This window comes from Oryzias latipes, chromosome 15 (genome assembly GCF_053564925.1).
Source record: "Oryzias latipes strain Hd-rR chromosome 15, Olatipes_Hd-rR_3.1".
NCBI classification, from domain to species: domain Eukaryota; kingdom Metazoa; phylum Chordata; class Actinopteri; order Beloniformes; family Adrianichthyidae; genus Oryzias; species Oryzias latipes.
The window spans coordinates 11,005,080-11,023,798 of NC_136251.1; the positions used below are offsets into that span (position 1 = coordinate 11,005,080).

At 38.7% G+C, this 18,719-nt stretch overlaps 1 long non-coding RNA gene across 1 annotated transcript in view; it reads left to right on the forward strand.

Annotated features, from left to right (window-relative positions):
- The first annotated feature begins 1,506 nt into the window (after nucleotides 1-1,506).
- LOC144984115 (uncharacterized) overlaps nucleotides 1,507-18,719 on the forward strand; it is a 33,745-nt gene continuing 16,532 nt past the window's right edge. The window contains exon 1 of the long non-coding RNA XR_013647780.1: nucleotides 1,507-1,638. This is a non-coding gene — a long non-coding RNA (uncharacterized LOC144984115). The remainder of the gene's footprint in view (nucleotides 1,639-18,719) is intronic.

Sequence of the window (18,719 nt, forward strand, 5' to 3'; positions counted from 1 at the left end):
CACACTTGTCACTGGAGTGGGTCTTTAAGGTTCAAAAGATTTAGAATAAAATGCATCTGTTTAACTCACTTTGTTGCAAAATGAATGACTGTAACCATTGCATGTTATTCAAAACAATTTGTTTTACTTGAAGTACAATTTTTCTGATGAGAATGACACTATGTGACTGACCATGAAATAAAACACTGTTCCCCCTTTTGTTTTATCCGGATCAGAAGCTGCTGGATAAGGATTTTTGGAAGAAGAGTGAGGACAGTGACCCTGGAGGACTGATGTTATTCATTCCCGATATTAGAAGTACACCAGATTTCAGACACAAGCCAAGTGTCAGAGATTCAGTAATTTCCTAAAGATTAGATCAATTTCTAGTTGATTGGAGGCTTATTGAATCCTCGTTTGCAGCTGCTGCAGCTCAATTCTTTCTGGATAGCAGATGTGATCAAGATGAAATACTGAAGTTTAAAATCAGCATCGGAGAGGGAAAGAAATGTTATCAAGTTACCTTGAATGTATGTTTTAAAGGCGGCACACTAAATTCTTCAACAGCTACCAAACAGTCGATTACATGAGTAGCAATCTGGTCATCTGCTGCTTTAGTTACTTTCTTTCAGAGGTCAGAATATTTTCAGTTTTCCTCCTTGTGTTTTAGTAAATTCTTTTTCATTTCTTCTCTAACCAGCCTCCTTTTTCTTTTCTTTTTTCAGAGATTTTTTTCCTCAAAAATTGTTGCCAGATGCCTTGGATCGTTCTGTGTAAACCCCAGTGATGGTTTTGGGTTAAACCTTCGTCAGATTTCCTAAATGCTCAGAGTAGTCACTCACAAGCATCTGTTTTGATGTCCAGCTTCAACCATAGGGAGCTGCTGTGATTGTGTCCCGCTTCTGAAGACCAGAGAGCACATTTCAAAGAGCAGAATGAAAGACTCAGCAGGTTGGACGTTTCTGCAGATGGATACGGCTTCTGGGGGGACTGAAGACTGAATTTTAGATCTGCCTTCATCTCTCTGGAGTCTGACTTGACTCATGAATGCCGAACAGTGAAGAGGGTTGGCTCTAAATAAAGATTTCAGGTCAAAAACAGGAAATGGCTCAGTGAGCAGGGAGGGCGGGGCATAGCAATACCACTGCTCTGCTGACACACACCCTCCTTCTGCAGACACCATTCATCAATCTTCATTAGTTTTTTGATGCTTATTCATTTTTGCTACAAGAACAATAGATTTAAATCCCATTGATATATAAAAAATATGCCTTTTTTTTCCAAATATTCTCAACGGGTCTCTTATTTGTCCTAGTCACATGATTGTTGTATTAAAAAAATATTCAAAACCCATAAATGTTGTATTTCTTTTGTCTTCACTGGTTTGTGTGAGAGGGTGTGTGTGCGCGTTTGTTACCACCATCTATCAGTGTGACTCATAGTGAGTGAACTTGTCCCACTCACCAACCAGTGCACATAGCAACGTTCTGCCTCCTTCAATCACAGTGTTGCAGCTTCTGGTAGCAACTCTGAGGTATATGATGACCAGAATGACATCACAGTCTGCTCCCTGATGACAGGCTGCAGCAACAAGCAGCACTTTTTCAAGCTATCGGGATTCACAGGATGAATCCACCAAAATTCAGCAAATTCAGATGAGTAGGTTTCTTTTTCTTGGTTTATTTATTTTAGGTTCTCCTTTACTTGTGTTTAGCATATATTTTTATCTAGCTTGTGTTCAGTTGTCAGGTAGATTAGCACCGCAGTTGCTTCCTGATTGTTCCTTTCATATGAGTTCTGGCAGATCTTGGCTTGTTACCGTTCTTGTGTTGCCTTTCATGTTTCCAATGTGCTTTAGCTGCCTACTTTTTCCAAAATGTATTAAATCCATTTGGGATCCTATCAGCGCCTGTTTCATAGCAGGCTGTCTGTTACTCACCAGTTTTAGGTGGTGAAAATCCTCTTATTCATATCGGTTTTACTATTTCAGGAATCACTAAGCTCTCTTAGTAGTAGAGGGAGGTATTATGCTAATTTACTAAGAAATCTCGCTGAAAAAGTTACTGCTTTTTACTTTTAGTTAAGTGAATTTGTAACAACAAAAAAAAACCTTCTTTTACTTTTTGTTGTTGTTTTTACACTTACTACAGAAAAGACTGTAAAGAAAAACTTGTTCATTTTTATGAGTAAGGATTTTTTAAATTGTCATTAAATTACTTTTTTCCCCCTTGTCCAATTCCTTAAATCAGATTATTTCAATTCCTGAGCAGTGAATAAGATGTAAATGAAATAGTTTTTTTTTTTTTTTTTTTTTAAACTTCTTGAAGCAAGTGACATCAGATAGAAACTCAAAACTAAAAGAACTAGCCATCAATTTGCCCTGAAGATGAATGAAGAGTATTAAACTAGCCAAACTGCAGATAAAAACAGCTCTTTATCCATATTTTATCCATGTTTAAGCCTTATACCAGGGGGTGTCCTATTTCTTTTGCAAATAGTGCCAAATTTGGTGAGGTGAAACTGTGGGAAGGCCAACCATTTGGCCCGCATAATAAAAACATTTTTTTTTGGGCAGTGGATTACTTTACATTTCTTCACATAGAACTGAATTATATCTAAATGCATTTTTACTATAATCATATTTAAAGACCAGAAATAAAACTGACAAAAAGTTTGTCTGAAAAAAACCTTTTGTCGACATTAAATTTGGGTTCCCATGAAATGTTACATATTATTCACAAAAATAAATATTCACCGTAAACATCTAATTTAAACCATATGAAATAGGAAAATAACACAAATTTTATTCAGAATCAATAGCACTGGGGTTTGGATCACATTTTTAAGTGGTGGTTTGTTTGTGACATTTTCACAGATGTGTCACAAATGAACCAGAAAAACAGCAGAACAGGTATGACTAAACTTAGCGACGAACACGCGAATCATTCGTCTTCAAAAAAAAAGATTTATGTACAAATAATTGGGAATAAACTATGTAAAATACACGTAAACTGTGTAATTCTTAAATGACCAAAACATTTTGAACAGCTCAAAACCAAATTTATGACCAATCGGGCAAAACCCTCGACCGACATCTGTGCACATCAATGAAAGACAAATGCAAGAAACACTTGTGAAGTACATATATCACACATGTATCATGAAACACCAAAATGTCATACTTGGAAAATGTACATAATGGTTGTGTGAATCGGGCTTCATACCACATTAGATCTCCCACTTTTGTCTCCAACAGCTTTGTTTTCTAAAATGACAACTCCATATAAAGTTGTCATCCACCTTTCATGCTTTATGACTCATGGGAAACTAAACTTAACAAACTTAACAAAACACACATTTCAAATATGAACATTAAAGAAAGTCTATAGCGAGTATAGAAAGTTTGCATCTTGTGGACACAAGTGACTGGAATATTTTTTTAAATGACAGTTGTTATTGTATGACTAAACTAAAAAAGTCAAAACAGAGAAAACACCTTCTTGCTGAAAGTATTAGAGTATTAGACATGGGCGTGACAGAGTGCAAAGAAAGGAGGAGAGAGGGGCGGGTATGGGGGCAGGGAGGGAGGCAGGAGCTCCACACCAAAATCACCCATCTGCTTTCTTTCCCATCCTTTTTCCCTCCGTCTGCCTCCTCCCGCTTTCTCTTTGTGTCCTCACCAGTCTTCTTTATGAGTTTCCATTGTTTCCCATCACTGGCCCGGTGCAGCTGTCGCCTCAACCTCGCAGATGATGATGATTCAACTTTAAGATCTGGGGTTGGTGATTCACAGTTTTTGTTCTTCCTGGAGACATACTAATGAAGACAACAGTGGTCAGGCAGGGACAATAGATGTATGAGTGGAAACCCTTTGTGATTGTGCCTTAAAAAAGTATTTGCTCCTTTCATTATTCATTTATTGTATCCTGTACTCGACTGATGATCTGTCCAGGAAGTAGCCCACCGCCATCCACAACAGCAGGGACAGGCTACTACAAAACCCAAGCTGGGACAAAAAGGATACATGAATGGATTGTTAGGGTTTTTGTCACAAGTAAATTATCATCATATCACATCCAATCATCATATCACATCCAATATTATTATCAAAAAAAGTGATTTCTGAAGTTTGCAGATTTTTCATGGAACTATGAAAAACAATTATCTTTTATTTGATAACAGCAGTGATCTAATTCTGAGACATACTGTATGTAGTTTTCCCTTGAAAAGGCCAACGTTTCCTGACACATATCCATGCTCATCTGATTTATTATCTTGTTTACATCTGCACGTGTAAACTACATGTATAAGATTGAAGACATTGGGTAGTGTTGCAAATTCAAAGCAACTGTTGTTTCTTTCAGATGGAGTACAAATCAAAGGACAACAGCGATGAGTTTCAATTTAATTCATTTACATATCCCAAAATTACAAACAAGCTGTCTCAATGGGCTTCATACTGTCAACTGTATTAGGAAATTAAATCAGTCATAAAATACAATAGATCATTGCTAAAGTGAACCAAACAGACTAAGCTAAACTGGGCATCCCTGTCCTTAGACAGGTAAGGAAAAAGTCCTAAAAAAAACAAATTCTGGGAAAAAAAAGAAGAAGCACCAGAGATGTCCACACGAAGGAGGGATCCTCTCTCAGCACAGACATGCGATGCAACAGAACTTTTATAAAATAATGAGCTTCTATAACTCTACAACTACACGTTTGAATAGTGTAGCAGATGGGCTTCATCCAGAAGGAGTTGGGGGATGGCTGGGGGCGCAAGACAAGCCGGAGGCTCTTATTATCATCTCTTTTTTTGACGTACATAGAATTTTTTACACCTTACATGAGGGATGTCTGCTGCTCTTTTTCCCAAACCACCTCCAGGTCCGGTGCATTGTTTATTCGATCAGCTGTTCTGCCTGGCAACAAAAATGCAGCAGGACATCACTGTTGTAATCTCTTTTTTTTGTAGAGCTATGGTATCAAGATAATTTCTCCTCTAGGGGATCAATAACATTCTAAAAAAGAGGCTCAAAGGGGATGCTCACTCAGTTGAATCAATGTTTCGGGACTCGATGAATATGCCTGTGACCCTGTGGCGTATTTTGGATGGGGACGTTTCGTATTCAAGACAAGCAAGTTTCAAAATTCAAAACAAAAACAAATCGTATTCATAACAGACATGTCAAATGTAAAACCAAATATTGTATTCAGATTTCTTTTAAATTGTGCATATAGTATTAAAATATGCATAATTTTGTTTTTATGGATATATTTCTTGTTGACAGTTATCTTAAATGTTGTGCAAACTTTGGGACGGAAAGTGTGAAACTGACACGGATTGGAGCTTACTCCACACAGTTGAACAAAAAGACTGGTTGGGTGGGAAAAAAGGCCACATATTGCAAATCAAAGTTGAGCTTGAATAAAATATTTACAGCTGCAAAATATAGAAAATGAAGCAACAAACATAATGGAAATTTTGACATATATTTTAAAAATGTCTTTTATGTGTAACGTCAGACTTTTAGATGTTGGAGTTAATAAGAAATTGCTTATTTCTGTTATCAGACTCTAGTGGTCATGTAGGGAACTTCAACATTTGGTATTTCCTGGTTTGCATTAAATATGTGAACATGATGCTGACCTGGGTAAACAGTCACCCTCTGAATTTCTTCTTTTTGCAACATCAGTTTTGTGGCCAATAGATCACATCCATGATCATGTGAATGATATACATATTTTATAATAATATTTGATGTTTTTCTGTTCGGAATCGATGCTAAAACACACCAGAGCTTCAGCTCATGTGTTCACATTCTTTCAACTACCGTAATTCTTCAACCATTTCTGCAAATTCCTCAAAAGTTGCTTCAGTGACTGGTGTTACTGTGCTTGATTGGCCAGTAAACCTGACCTGAACTGGGTGGAAAATCTTGGGGCTGTTGTCAAGAGGAAGATGAGAGACACCAGATCTGACAATGCAGACGACACGAAGGCAGCTGTTAATACAACTTGGGCTTCCATTGTACCTATGAAATCGCCTCCACGCCGTCATTAATGCAAAGGAATGACAAAGTATTGAAAGTATAAAAATGAACAACTCTCAGAACTTTGACATATCTGTCTAAAATCATATGTGATTGTCTGTTTTTCTGCAACAATAAATTGTAAGTTTTCATAACCTAGTTTTCAAACTGTGTGAAGATTCTATTTTCATCCTAGTAATTCATAATAAAAATCCCAGCTGTCAAAGATGTATCGATTGTTCATCGAAAAAGTCTGCCAAAGACAATTTTTTCTGTTCGCTTTTACTTTATGCTATCCATTAGTTAGCCTAATAATCCATTTTTTAAAAAACTTTTTTCTTGGCCTTTGTTCCAAAAATGAACAATTCTGAAGAATGAAAACAAGAGATTCTCCTTCAGGATTTCTGTGGCTGTTTCACAACCAAACAAGCATGTTCTGTGTAGAATTAGGGAAGAAGATATTGTCTATAAATAGAAAATAGGGCACAACCAACACAGAAGTTTTCATGTCGCAGGAGGAGGGCTTTGTGTCTTCAGTAGGGGAGGACGGAACAGCCAGACAGAAAGACCCAAAAGGGAGGGAGGGAGTTGTGTTTACTCATGGCTGTGTGACGCCTCCAGTGTCAGGTGACTTACAGGAAAGATGTTGTTTTTCTCCCTCTCACGCATGTTCAGTTTCTGTTTTACAGTCTTTTTTTGTTTCATAACTCTCTACATGCAGTGGTTTTACATTCTGCCATTCATCAAATTAACTCATTCGATTAAAATATGGTAAAAGTTAGGAGTTCTTCTCAACTCACGCATAATCCTGTCCGAGACAAAAACACACCAAATGGTGGGAAGCTGTCAACAGTGAACACCATGCTGAGTGTATTTAAGGAACTGCTTCTGATGTAGAGGAGCCATATAGAGAGTTCCCCATTGTTTGTTTTCAAACCATGAATTCTCCTTTTTTTTTTTTTTTAAATGTGTGTCAATTGAAGTGAAATTGCTTTGGAAGGAAATGCCTTAACTGACAACAGAAAGCCATTAATTTTCAAAAGAAGACTGTCCGAGTCCGACGCTGACACAAAGACGCAGAGCAGCTGGGAGGATTTACAGACTGGCAGTCAGAAATCCGTTCTCTCTCACTTTACTTTCACTTTTAGACTTAGGCATCTGCGTGTGTCTCTGCTAAAGTTTTATTACCTGTGGAAGTGGATATCAGACTCTCCATCACAACAACAATCCTGATTCTACCTTCAGTAAAGAATTTGTCCTGGGTAGCTTATTATTCACACATGGGAAGGACTGTTTGTTGCTCTTCTCGGGTTACTGCAGCAGCATGACTGGGTCATCAGAGGAATTATTGATGACTCTTGATATTACATATTTTCTTCTTTAGTTTGATAACACCTGCACCCTGTCATTAGTCATCCTAAAACTCATTATAACTAAAAGTTATAGAGAAAATTTAGTCATTTTTTGCAAAAAGTCTCTGTTGCAGGAAGTATATCACGGTTTTGTGTTAAGGGGTTCCAGCTCAAATTGAGTTTGTTACAAGACACACAGCATAGGGTGTCTGAGAGAAAAATGTCACGTATTTAAAAAAGTATATACATATATTTTTTTTAATCCTTGCTTGTTTACGTGTGTGTTATAATGCAAAAAAAAAAAAATACGAAAGAAAAACAACAACCCAATGAACATATTGTTGGGAAAAAAAGGTATAAAGAATGTCTAAGAAGTAGTAGTTTCGGGCAGCCGTGGTGCAGCGGTAGGGCTGTCGACCCATGATCGTATGATTGCAGGTTTTAATCCCACCTTGCACACCCACGTGTGAGTTGATCACATCCAAGTCCTTCAAACTACAAGGCCGTGTGTTGAAGTGTCCTTGGTGGGACGTTGGCACCAGTGTTCGGCAGCAAAGCTGCCACCAGTGTGTGAATGTGTGTGTGTGACTTGGCGAATTGGTCTGTGACTGTAAAGTGCTTTGGGCCTTGTAGGTAGAAAAGCACTATATAATAGTAAGTATACACCAATATAAGTATATAAGTATACACCAATTACCACACCATTTAGTTCATATTCCTTATTTTGGGGTTTTCAATTGCCCCTAGGGGTCGCCACAGTCCTCTTCTTAGCATCTTTCCTGGTAGCGCAGAGGTGGGCACTGAGGGCCGCAGTCCTGCATGTTTTCCAGCATACCCTGCTCTGGCATGTTCTAATTGGCTGGACACACCTGAACCAGGTAATCAGCCATGAGTAGGGCAAGATTATTGGCTGGACACACCTGAACCAGGTAATCAGCCATCAGTAGGGCAAGAGTATCTGGAAATCATGCAGACACACCGGCCCTCGAGGCCTGGAATTGCCCACCCCTGGGGTAGCGCCAACCTCAGCATCCTTTTACTATTTTAGTCACTGCCCAAACCATCTCAGTCTGGCTTCCCAATCTGCCAAAAGGTTATTTTTACCTCTGTGGGTAACATCTACAAGTGCAGCTGGGACAATTCTGGCACCATGCGGGGGAGCATTGTCATCCATGAACAGACAGTTGAGGGTGTTCTGTGCAAGTGAACAGGACGGTAGACCTTTGCTTCATTGTCCAGGTCACATGGTCTTGTACCCACTGCAAACTTTCACGACAGTGTCTTGAAGTCAGTGGAGTCACCTGTATGGTCGTCTGGTTTTCAAGTCAAAATGGTGGAGCAGATTGTGATTATTTTGTCTGGAACCCTTAGTACCCCTCACATCTGGTAAACCCGCCTGCAGCTGAGTGGCGTTTGCAGAACCATGTCTGAGTTCAGAGGTCCTTAGGTTCTGGTCATGGTTCTGGTCTGTCACTGGTGGGGATTCACTCCTGGGTCTGAACAAACTCTGTCAGTGGTTCTGTGTCTTGATACAAGTCTGCTGATGACTACCGTATTTTCCAGACTATAAGTCGCTCCGGAGTATAAGTCGCACCAGCCCAAAAATGCATTATAAAGTAGAAAAATACACAGATAAGTCGCACTGGACTATAAGTCGCATTTTGACGGGAAATTTATTTGACAAAATCTGAGACCAAGAACTAATAAGTTCCACAAACTCATATGACACTATCATAGCAGACTGTTTATCTCATAATTTCACAGTAATTTTTTCTCATATTTATTTATTCCTTACATGAAGCATCATTGGCCAACTAATACTCTGCTTTCATCCTGTATTTGTAGAATGTAGTCATTTTTATTGCATTTCTGAATCTATGAAATCATTGGAAAATAGAATATTATTTTGTTAGCCTTCAAGATCTTATTGTAAAAAAAAGTTTGCTGATTCTCTGAGTCACTTAACATACTCTGAACACTTAACATACCTCATACATCAAATTGACCCAGGAACATCATCTCTGTTCCTCACAAATGAACATAACAGGAGGGTTAACAATGTATTTATTTCAATTTAGTTCTAATATAAGTCGCTGCGGAGTATAAGTCGCACCCCTTGCCAAACTATGAAAAAAAGGGCGACTTATAGTCCGGAAAATACGGTATTTAAGCTTTACTAAGATAACCTGCAACATCTGACTGTCTACTACCAACCTGAAAGCTCACCATGGTCAGGTGGTACTGCTCTTTCGTTACGCGCCGTCGTGTGTTCATCGGGGTTTGAATGATGAACCTGGAATGACTTACAGACAAAATCAGCTTTTGAATGTTGAAACTGATGCCACAGTGAAAAGGTTTTTCTTTTAGAATTGTTTGGTTTGGGCCCCTATAAGTAAAGCACACTGAACACAGTGTGACCATCATCAAATCAATCTTTATTTATAAAGCACTTTTCATACAAAAGGTGTAACACAAAGTGATGTACACCAAAATAAATAGTATATAAAAATGAAAGCACAATAATATAAATATTGCCCACCACCCCCACTCATACACACACACACACACACACACCCACACACACACACACACACACACACAACCACAAACACATGGATACACACACTCCCACAAAAAACCTCCAACCCCCCTAACCAATGTAGACAATGTGGGAAACAGGCTGAGCACAGTTGGCTGTTGGAAAGTAGTAGTTGCTAGTATCTGGGATCTCCTCCTCCAGTGGCAGCCGAACAGCCAGCCAAGTGCAGCCTCACAGACGGGGACCAAACAATAAGACTAAACAAAAAGTAAAATATATAAAATACAATTAATAAATACATGAGCAAAAAGTCCGGTTAAAAATATAGGTCTTGAAGCTTTTTTTAAAAGCATCAATGCTGTCTGTGGCTCCCAGGGCCTCCGGCAGACTAAACTCAGATAAGTCTGAAACACATCATTATCTTCTGCTCAGAGAGAGACAGGAAAACCGTCTGAGTCTTTTTCTCAAAAACTTACCATTCAGGTTGCAGATCTAGAAATAAATATGGACTCTTTTTTGTTCTTTAACCTCTACATTAAATCTATGTGTTATCAACATATTTCCTCCTTAAAAACATTACATGATTCAAAGTTATGCCATCTAACCCAGACCTAGAGATATTTCTTGACTTGGTAATCTCCAGCAGGTTAGATAATTATAACTGTCTGTTCTCTGGACGGTAAGCAGCTGCTTTTTCTGCTGCTCCTCGGATCTTGACTAAAACCAGGAAGGACGACCATGTCAGTCCTTTCTTCACGTCTTTGCTTCCTGTCGTTCAGGTCATAGAATTTGAAACAGTTTTGATTATGATCAAGTCTCTCCACGGTTTAGCACCACATCTCTGACATGTTGGTCCCACATAAACCACCAAGAAGCTCCAGGACTCTGCTGATGCCCAGAGTCAGGACTAAACATGGCAAAGCAGAGTCTGAGCTTCATGAAGTAAAAATACATGAAGGTGATTTTAGATAAGCTTCAAATTCAGACTGAAAACTGTTCCTTTTAACTCAGTACCTAAACATATTTTACATGCACTCCTTTAAGTTTCTGTAAAAAGGAGCTTAATTGTAATTTATGATTTGAGACCTTTCCAGAGTGGCCACTGCCTTTGCCAAACAGTAGCTGGGATAGGCTCCAGCAACCCTGCAACTCCAGAAGGGTTTAAAAACCTGCCTTGCCTTAGAGGAAAATGATTTAGGGCTGGATTTTGTAGCCACACAATATCTAAAAAATGTTGTCTTCAGTCTGGAAGCTAAAAGGGTGGTGTAATATGCTACCCTTTACAGAAAGAATATATTTATACTGCCCTATGACAGAGAAATCACTATTTCCCTTTCAGATTTTTCCTTCAGAAATCAGGCAAAACATCAGAATCAAAGAGGTTTTTTTATATATTAGGAATTTGCATTAATGTTTGGCACAAACAGAATGGAAATAAGAGTCAATATATATAATAAACAATGCAAGAACAAAATACGAAGTGAGCGTATTTGGTTAAAATGTCATAAAATAATAAATAAAAACTGGTCAGAATAAAAATTATTTGTTCATTCAATTTATTTATTTTTTCACATTTGTTACATTTTTTTAATTCTATTTTCTCTTATGTCTATTATTCTTTTTTACTGCTACGGTAACAAACAAATTTCCCACATGTGGGATCAATAATGTATTTCTGATTCTGAAAATCAAACAGCTAAATCAATCTAATATTTTATTGGAAACAAAACAAAACTGAAATAACGTTTAATGATTTTTTCTCCTTTTTATTACTTATGGTTGTTATTAGGTTCTCTGAAGGTTCATAGGTTTTTCATTTGGTTTGATTATCTTTAACAATTGCACTCTGAAAGACAAATCAAAGACTCAAGCAAACCAAAGTTTGCTGGAAAAAACATAGTTTCATCAGCTAGCCACTAGGTGGCGGTATTGTCCCAAACAAGCTCTGACTGGGACAGTGGAAAAGGTCACAAAGGGAAAAAATGGCTAGTCTGGTTCAGGCCTTAAATATTTGATTGTACCACTTTACAACACCAAACAAATTCTACAACTTTTTCATAATTTTGGTTTCTCTCCAGATTCATTGTGTGTTAATTCCCTACTTTAAATGCAAAAAGCATTTTTGATTTACTCCCTTTAATTTGTTAATTGAACTTTCACAGGAAATCTCCTTCCTGTCTGCCCACTATCATTTTAATGCCAATTTAGGCTCTTAATATGAGTAAAGTTAAATCATTCAGAATTCTGCTCATTTTTACAGGAAAATAAATCGTTATTAACTCTGATCCATAGTCTGTGGCCGATTTTCTGCAGACCACTTCAGCTACATCAGTACAACAAAAAGACTGTGAGTCTGTGACTGCTGGCTTTTGCATAAAGGAGCAGTAAGTGTTTTGTATACAGCTGCAGTAAAGGAGCTTAAGACTTTTTTTTTTATAAAAACATGACGAGACGACTTACTCAGAAAGCTGGGTACTGAACAGTGCAGATGAAGTTTTCCATATTCAATCATTAATTTTCTAATCCATTTGTTCCCTTTTGGGGCCACGGGGCTGCTGGAGCCTATCCACTTGTGGGCTTCTGGACCACAATCACACAACCATGCACTCTCACATTCACACCTAGGGACAATTTAGTGAAACCAATTAACCTATGAAGCAAGTTTTTGGACGGTGGGAGGAAGCCGGAGTCCCCGAAGAAAACCCACTCATGCACGGGAAAACATACAAACTCCACACAGAAAGGTCCCCCGGAACATTTTAAGAACATTCTACCACACTGTGTGGTCAAAATACTGTGGCTAAATTCAGAGTGTTTCCATACATTGAGTTGAAATTGAGTTTTTGCTGCATCACATGTGTGTTGTCTGCTGTGATGCACTAAGTCGTTTTTACATTATAGTAAAATAAATTTACCGTAATCAAATTAGTACTTTTCAAGCTTGATTATCAATTTATCTGATTTTGAAACTATTATATAGGTTAAAATGATTTGATGAACAACTTGCCTCAGACAGATGGATCTGGTTGAATTGGAATAGAAATCGATTCGTTCATTAATTGTCACACCCCTTCAATTTTTAGTGAAGGGAAGGCAAGTTTATATGTATTTGTACAGCACATTTCAGTCATTTTTGTTAACTTGCTATCTTGAGGGTTTTAATGTAGTGGTCAGAGTAGTCACTTTAAGATAGAAGCTGATCTACAGTATTGTCAACATGTGACCAAGTTAACTTGACATGCATCAAATATGAGTCGGCTGTGGTGGGAAGAATCCACAAGTTTTGCAAAATCCCATAAGGCCCCAGGGGTCTTTGAACACCTGCCCTTTATGCCTTGTATAAAAAAGTGCCCCAATGCCCTCTTTTTATAGATAGATAGATAGAATTTATTCCAGACTCATGGTCCAATCAGTAAATAGGAGTACACAGACCCACCACATTTAAAAAAAGAATTACACAGTGTCGAGAATACACAAGCTGAGGTACAGTGTATAGTTACAATTAATAAAAAGTAAAAAAAAAAACACTTAATAAAAAACTAAATTAATTAACAAGGATAAGAATAAATACCAAGATGAGAAGATTACATATACATACCACACTATAAAACCTTAATTACAAAGACAAGTAAAAAGACAGTCCCTCCAATGTTTCCATAGATTTGACCGGAAACGTATTGCACTAAGTCTAATGTTGCTTATAGCCAGGATGAGAGTATTCTCTGAAGCGTTTAATCTGCAGATAAATTTGAACATCAGCGAGCGCATGCAAGCCCAGAGAGTGTTAATTCTGAGTGAAACGAAAAGCTCACTAGCACTTGTCCTCCGTGGCTTATTAAAAAGCACTCTTAGAGCATCATTGTACGCCACCTGCAGCCTTCTCATACTGGCACTTTTATAGTTCGCCCAAAGATGAGCTGTATACAGAGGAGTGCAAAAAGCATTAAATAATGTCACCTTGACTCCTTCTGTACACATACCAAACCTTCGGGAAAGAGTGTTGGCTTGGCCATATACCACACGACACTGCCTGTAGATGTCTGCGTCATCTGACAAGTCCTCCGAAATGATGTGCCCAAGATACTTGATCTTATTAGTACACACAAGCACAGCATCTGACAGGTAAAAATCAGGGAATTTTTGGTTTTTGTCTTCTTTTGTCCGAGAGATCATAATCAGACTTTTTTGTGCATTAAAAATGATGTCATTATCAAGCCCATAAGCTGAACAGATGTTTAGCAATTGTTGAAGGCCAGCAGTACTTGGACTCAACACAACTATATCATCAGCATACATCAAATAATTTTTATTTTGTATTAACATTAATACATTCATGTTAGAGATAGCACAAAAAAGTACAAACCCCCGCACCAATCATTAATCATGTGTTTTTCCTCACTGCACTTTGCAAAAAGTAAAAATATTCATTTTTATTTACACAATTTCTTTAAACAAACGTTGTTGATTTGCTAAAACGTCCTAATAAGACGTGTCTGTATTACTTAAGCCAGAAAAAGTCATTTAAAAGTATATTGAAATGATCAGTTGTAGCATTTTATTATCACTATGTGTCCCCAACCTTATGGATCTTCCATAACATCTGCTATGTGACTGTTATTAGCTGCGGTTACATGCGCAAAATATCTTGATCGGATGAATGGTCGGATTAAAATTCAACCGTGCACATGGGATCAGAAAAAACTTTTTCCGATTAGAACGAACGTTCACATGGGTCACACTTTCGGTCGGAATAAATCATTTGGGCATGTGCAGTAGTGTTGAAAATACCGGAAAAGGAAATGAATCCCGTTGTAAACAAACCTAGCTGTAAGCTAGCAGCTATGTAATATACGAGATGATCTTCTAAACGTGCTTTTATTAATGTTATGAATATTATGAAACGCCTGTTCGCTCATCATTTTATTTTTATTCCGTGTGGTCAGTTCCTTTTTTTTGTGGAAGAACGGAGCTGGAAGAAGCCAGTGTTATGAGGCTAACACGCATTAACAACATTAGCATTTAATTTATCATAAAATCCATGTGGGAAATGCTGCAATCTGTATCTTGGCTGCACGTAAATATGTGGGAATAACATCAGCCTTTATTTTTCGTCCGATTAGGTGTTCCTTCCGATTACTATGTCCATGTAAACGCAGCTATTGTTGACTGAAGTGCTGTTTTTTTTTCTTGGTGGGATAGTTATTTTTGAACCCACTCTGTGTACGTGTTCTAAATGTTCAGGTAGAAAAACAGTCTTTAGTTCCGGCCTCATTAACAGTAAATTCAGACTTTAGGGGAAAAAATGTCACGTTGACAGAGTTTAAATGTGTGTTTAAAATCCTTGTAAAAACGGAAACTACTTTTTTTTGGTTGTTAGCCAGTTTTTAAGAGACACATCAAGTCTTCAGCATTTATTTAAAGCTACATTGTCTCACAAGCGGGTTGGTTCATTTCATTGTCCTGCTGCTGACTCACTCCGTAGACTTCCAGGTTCAGTTTGTCGTCTGAGAGCTGAGTTTTTGTTTCTCTGTGGAAAGTATTCCATATTTTTCCTGCTTTTCTTCGTTCAAAAAAAAAAAAAAGAAAAAAAAGTGCTAGCTCCAGAGTAGAACTGAGCACGCGCAAATCTGATCGTTTCACATCGTCTCAGCGAGTAGTAACTGACGTTTATGTGGCGGGGATGTCTACTGAATAAATGTGAAAGATAAACGCGAGAGTCAACAACTATTTATTTTGCCCTCGCTCAGTGTTTTTCAAAGCTTCTCTTGTGTTATTTTGGTGAAGATCATTTGTGATCAGAACTTATGGAGACCTGCATGAAGCAATATGCCTCTTTTTTTCTGGTTAAAGCACAGAATTGCTTTATTTTTACCTTCTGGTTGACAAGCAAAAGTTTTTGACTGAGAGTTTTTGGAGTTTCAGTAGAAGTCTTTTTTATAACTGTATTTTGGAATTGACCAACTGACAGAAACGTTTAAAAACTAGGAAGATTAATTGTGTTTTTCTTCTAAAATGGGGTTTAAGGTCTGAAAGAGACTCCTTTACATCTCAGCCCCCCCCCCCCCCCGTCTCTGCATCATCATATGATGTCATATGATGATGCAAATGACACCATAGCCCAGTGATGTCATATAGGACATTACATCACTCCAGAAAGTTTATTTATAGACCCTAACAATCCTGTAAAAGACATCTTTAGTTGCAAGCGACAAAAAGACACTTCGAGACTTCAAGACACTCGAAGATACTTTGAGAGACCTTGAGAGACTTTGAAACACATCTGCTTTCAAAACGCTGTGGTTTAAAATCTGTTTCCAACTCTAATTTCTACCGATTTACACAAATACCTATGAATAACTCAGGAAAATATACCAAAATGGTTGCTTCTGAAACCAAACCTTCAGAGGTTCAGAAGGATTTGTCTGCCCTGAAAAGAGAACGGGACCTTTTACTGGAGAAACTCTTTGACAGAAACGAGCAATTATCTCAACTGAAGAAGACCAGAATTGAGACTGAGGAGAGCTGTGTTTTGCACTGGGAGCTGCTGCAAGACATGGAACTGGCCTTGGAGGAAGAGCGCCGACTCAGAAAGACGCGTGAAAAGGAACTGCAAAGATGTAAGCAGTTGGTCAAGGAAAAGGCTAAAAAAGTCAAGCAGGACCTGGAGGAACAGGTCAACCTGAGACATCAACTCACCACAAAACTGCGACTGAAGATCAAACTGGCAGAAAAACTGCAGTCTCAGGCGGCAGAGCTTTCTGAAGTCAAAACAACCCTGCAGACTTTCGTCCCACCTGAGGAGTTTGCAGACGTCACTAAGGGGTCATCAGTGGACACCAACGTTTCAGAACCACAGCTGGGTTCTGAACAAGAAGCGGTTCCAGAGCCTTCCAAAAAGCGCAAGAAGCGTAAGAACAAGAAAGCAAAGGCACTCCCTGCCCCAGAGGAACCAGAAAGCTGTGAACTGGTCAGCCCACCTCTAGCCGACGAGGTTGACGTGAATCTACATCAAACAAAAACGGAGGAAACTGATTCAGCAGTGACAGAGACCTTTCCTGAAGAGACTGAAGCCAAAGGTTTACTACCAGAATCTTTGAAGAATGTTGTTGAGGAGGCATCAGCCCAAACTGAAGAGTCAGAGCCAGAGTCAGAACAACTGACTGCAGATCCTCCCAAACGACGCAAGAGACCTGTGGAGATGGACACCACAGAATCTCCTCCCTCTAAACAAATGAGGATCTGCAAACCAGTCCCCATAAGGACACGTCTGGCCAAACGTAGAGCGGAAATCAACGCAAGACTTGGTCAGAGGACATCAGACAAAACTGGCTTAGGACTTCCATGGACCTTCACTGACAGTGAGCCTGAAATTGAAGCTTCACTTCCAAATCCAGTCAGCATAACCACACCTCCTACTGACCTTGAGAGTGTGCCAGAATTAGATGCTTCTCCTTCACAAACATTGGAGAACGCCTCTGAGGAGGTTCCAGCCCAAATGAACACTGAACCATCCAACAATGAAAGTTCGGAAGTGGAAAGTTCGGACATTTCTGATGAAGAGGTCTTGTCCGAACTTCTGGGTGAAAAAAACAACTGTTCCAGCCAATCAGAGCCACCCAAAAAGCCAAAGGTCTCCCTCTGGAGAAGGTTCAAAAAGGCTCTGACACCAGCAAGATGGCGAAAGTACAAGAGTGACACTCCTGTGGTTGTCACGGATCAAAGCTCTCCTGAGATTTCAGAGGCAGCTGAAAATCTGCTTCAGAGTCAATCTGTGGATGATCAAGACAGAGACTCAGCGCTCGCTTCTCAGTCTGCTGAGTCTCAAGAGTTAGATTGGTTAGAAGAGGAAACATCAGATGAGGAAGAGGAGGAAACATCAGATGAAGAAGAAGAATCGTCAGATGATGAAGAAGAAACATCAGATGATGAAGATGAAACATCAGCTGATGAAGAAGAAACGTCAGCTGATGAACTTGGCGGGTGTTCTGAACGATTTGAATACACAAGTGGACAGAAGATTTCCTTGTGGAGAAGATTTAAAAAGGCGTTCACGCCTACAAGAAAACACCAGTCTAAAAGAAGATTAAAGAACTATGACTTTAACTAAACCAAAGTCGGGTTTTCTCCTGGTGCTCAGGTTCACCCTTAAAAAAAATCCTTGGAGGATAAACGGATATTAGATTTATCCGAGAGTGGGAAGATAGAAAAAAGTAATGAAAGGGGATGGAATAAATAAATAAATGAATGGATGAAGGAAAGACAGAATGAATGAGAGAATTTAGTATTGTTTTTTTCTTTTGGGGTTTTCTCCTGGTGCTCAGGTTCGCCCTTAAAAAAATAAATCTTTTGAAGATAAAACAGATGATATTATATAGGTCCCAGAGTGGGCAGATGAAAACAATGTAATGAAAGGTGATGAAATGAATGGATAAAAGAATGGATGAGAAAATGTAGTTTTATTTTTCTTGTGGGGTTTTCTCCTGGTGCTCAGGTTTGCCCTTAAAAAAAACAAAAACAAAAAAACTTTTTTTTTACGCTATTCAACCTTTAAAAAATGAATGAGTGAGAGAATGAATGAGTAATGCAACCACAAGGAAGCACAACCCAGTGCTCTCTTGTGCCGGTCCCAAGTCCGGATAAATGCAGAGGGTTGAGTGAGAGCAAAAACAAGAAACATATGAATCACAAACACAGATGACTTCATGTATGTCTCACAAACTTCTCTGTATGTGCGTGCCATCAAGATTCTGTTACATGGCCCGCACTGCTGTCCCCGGGGCCCTGCTCTGGAGCTGAGCACCTGGTTGGGCGGGACTGTTC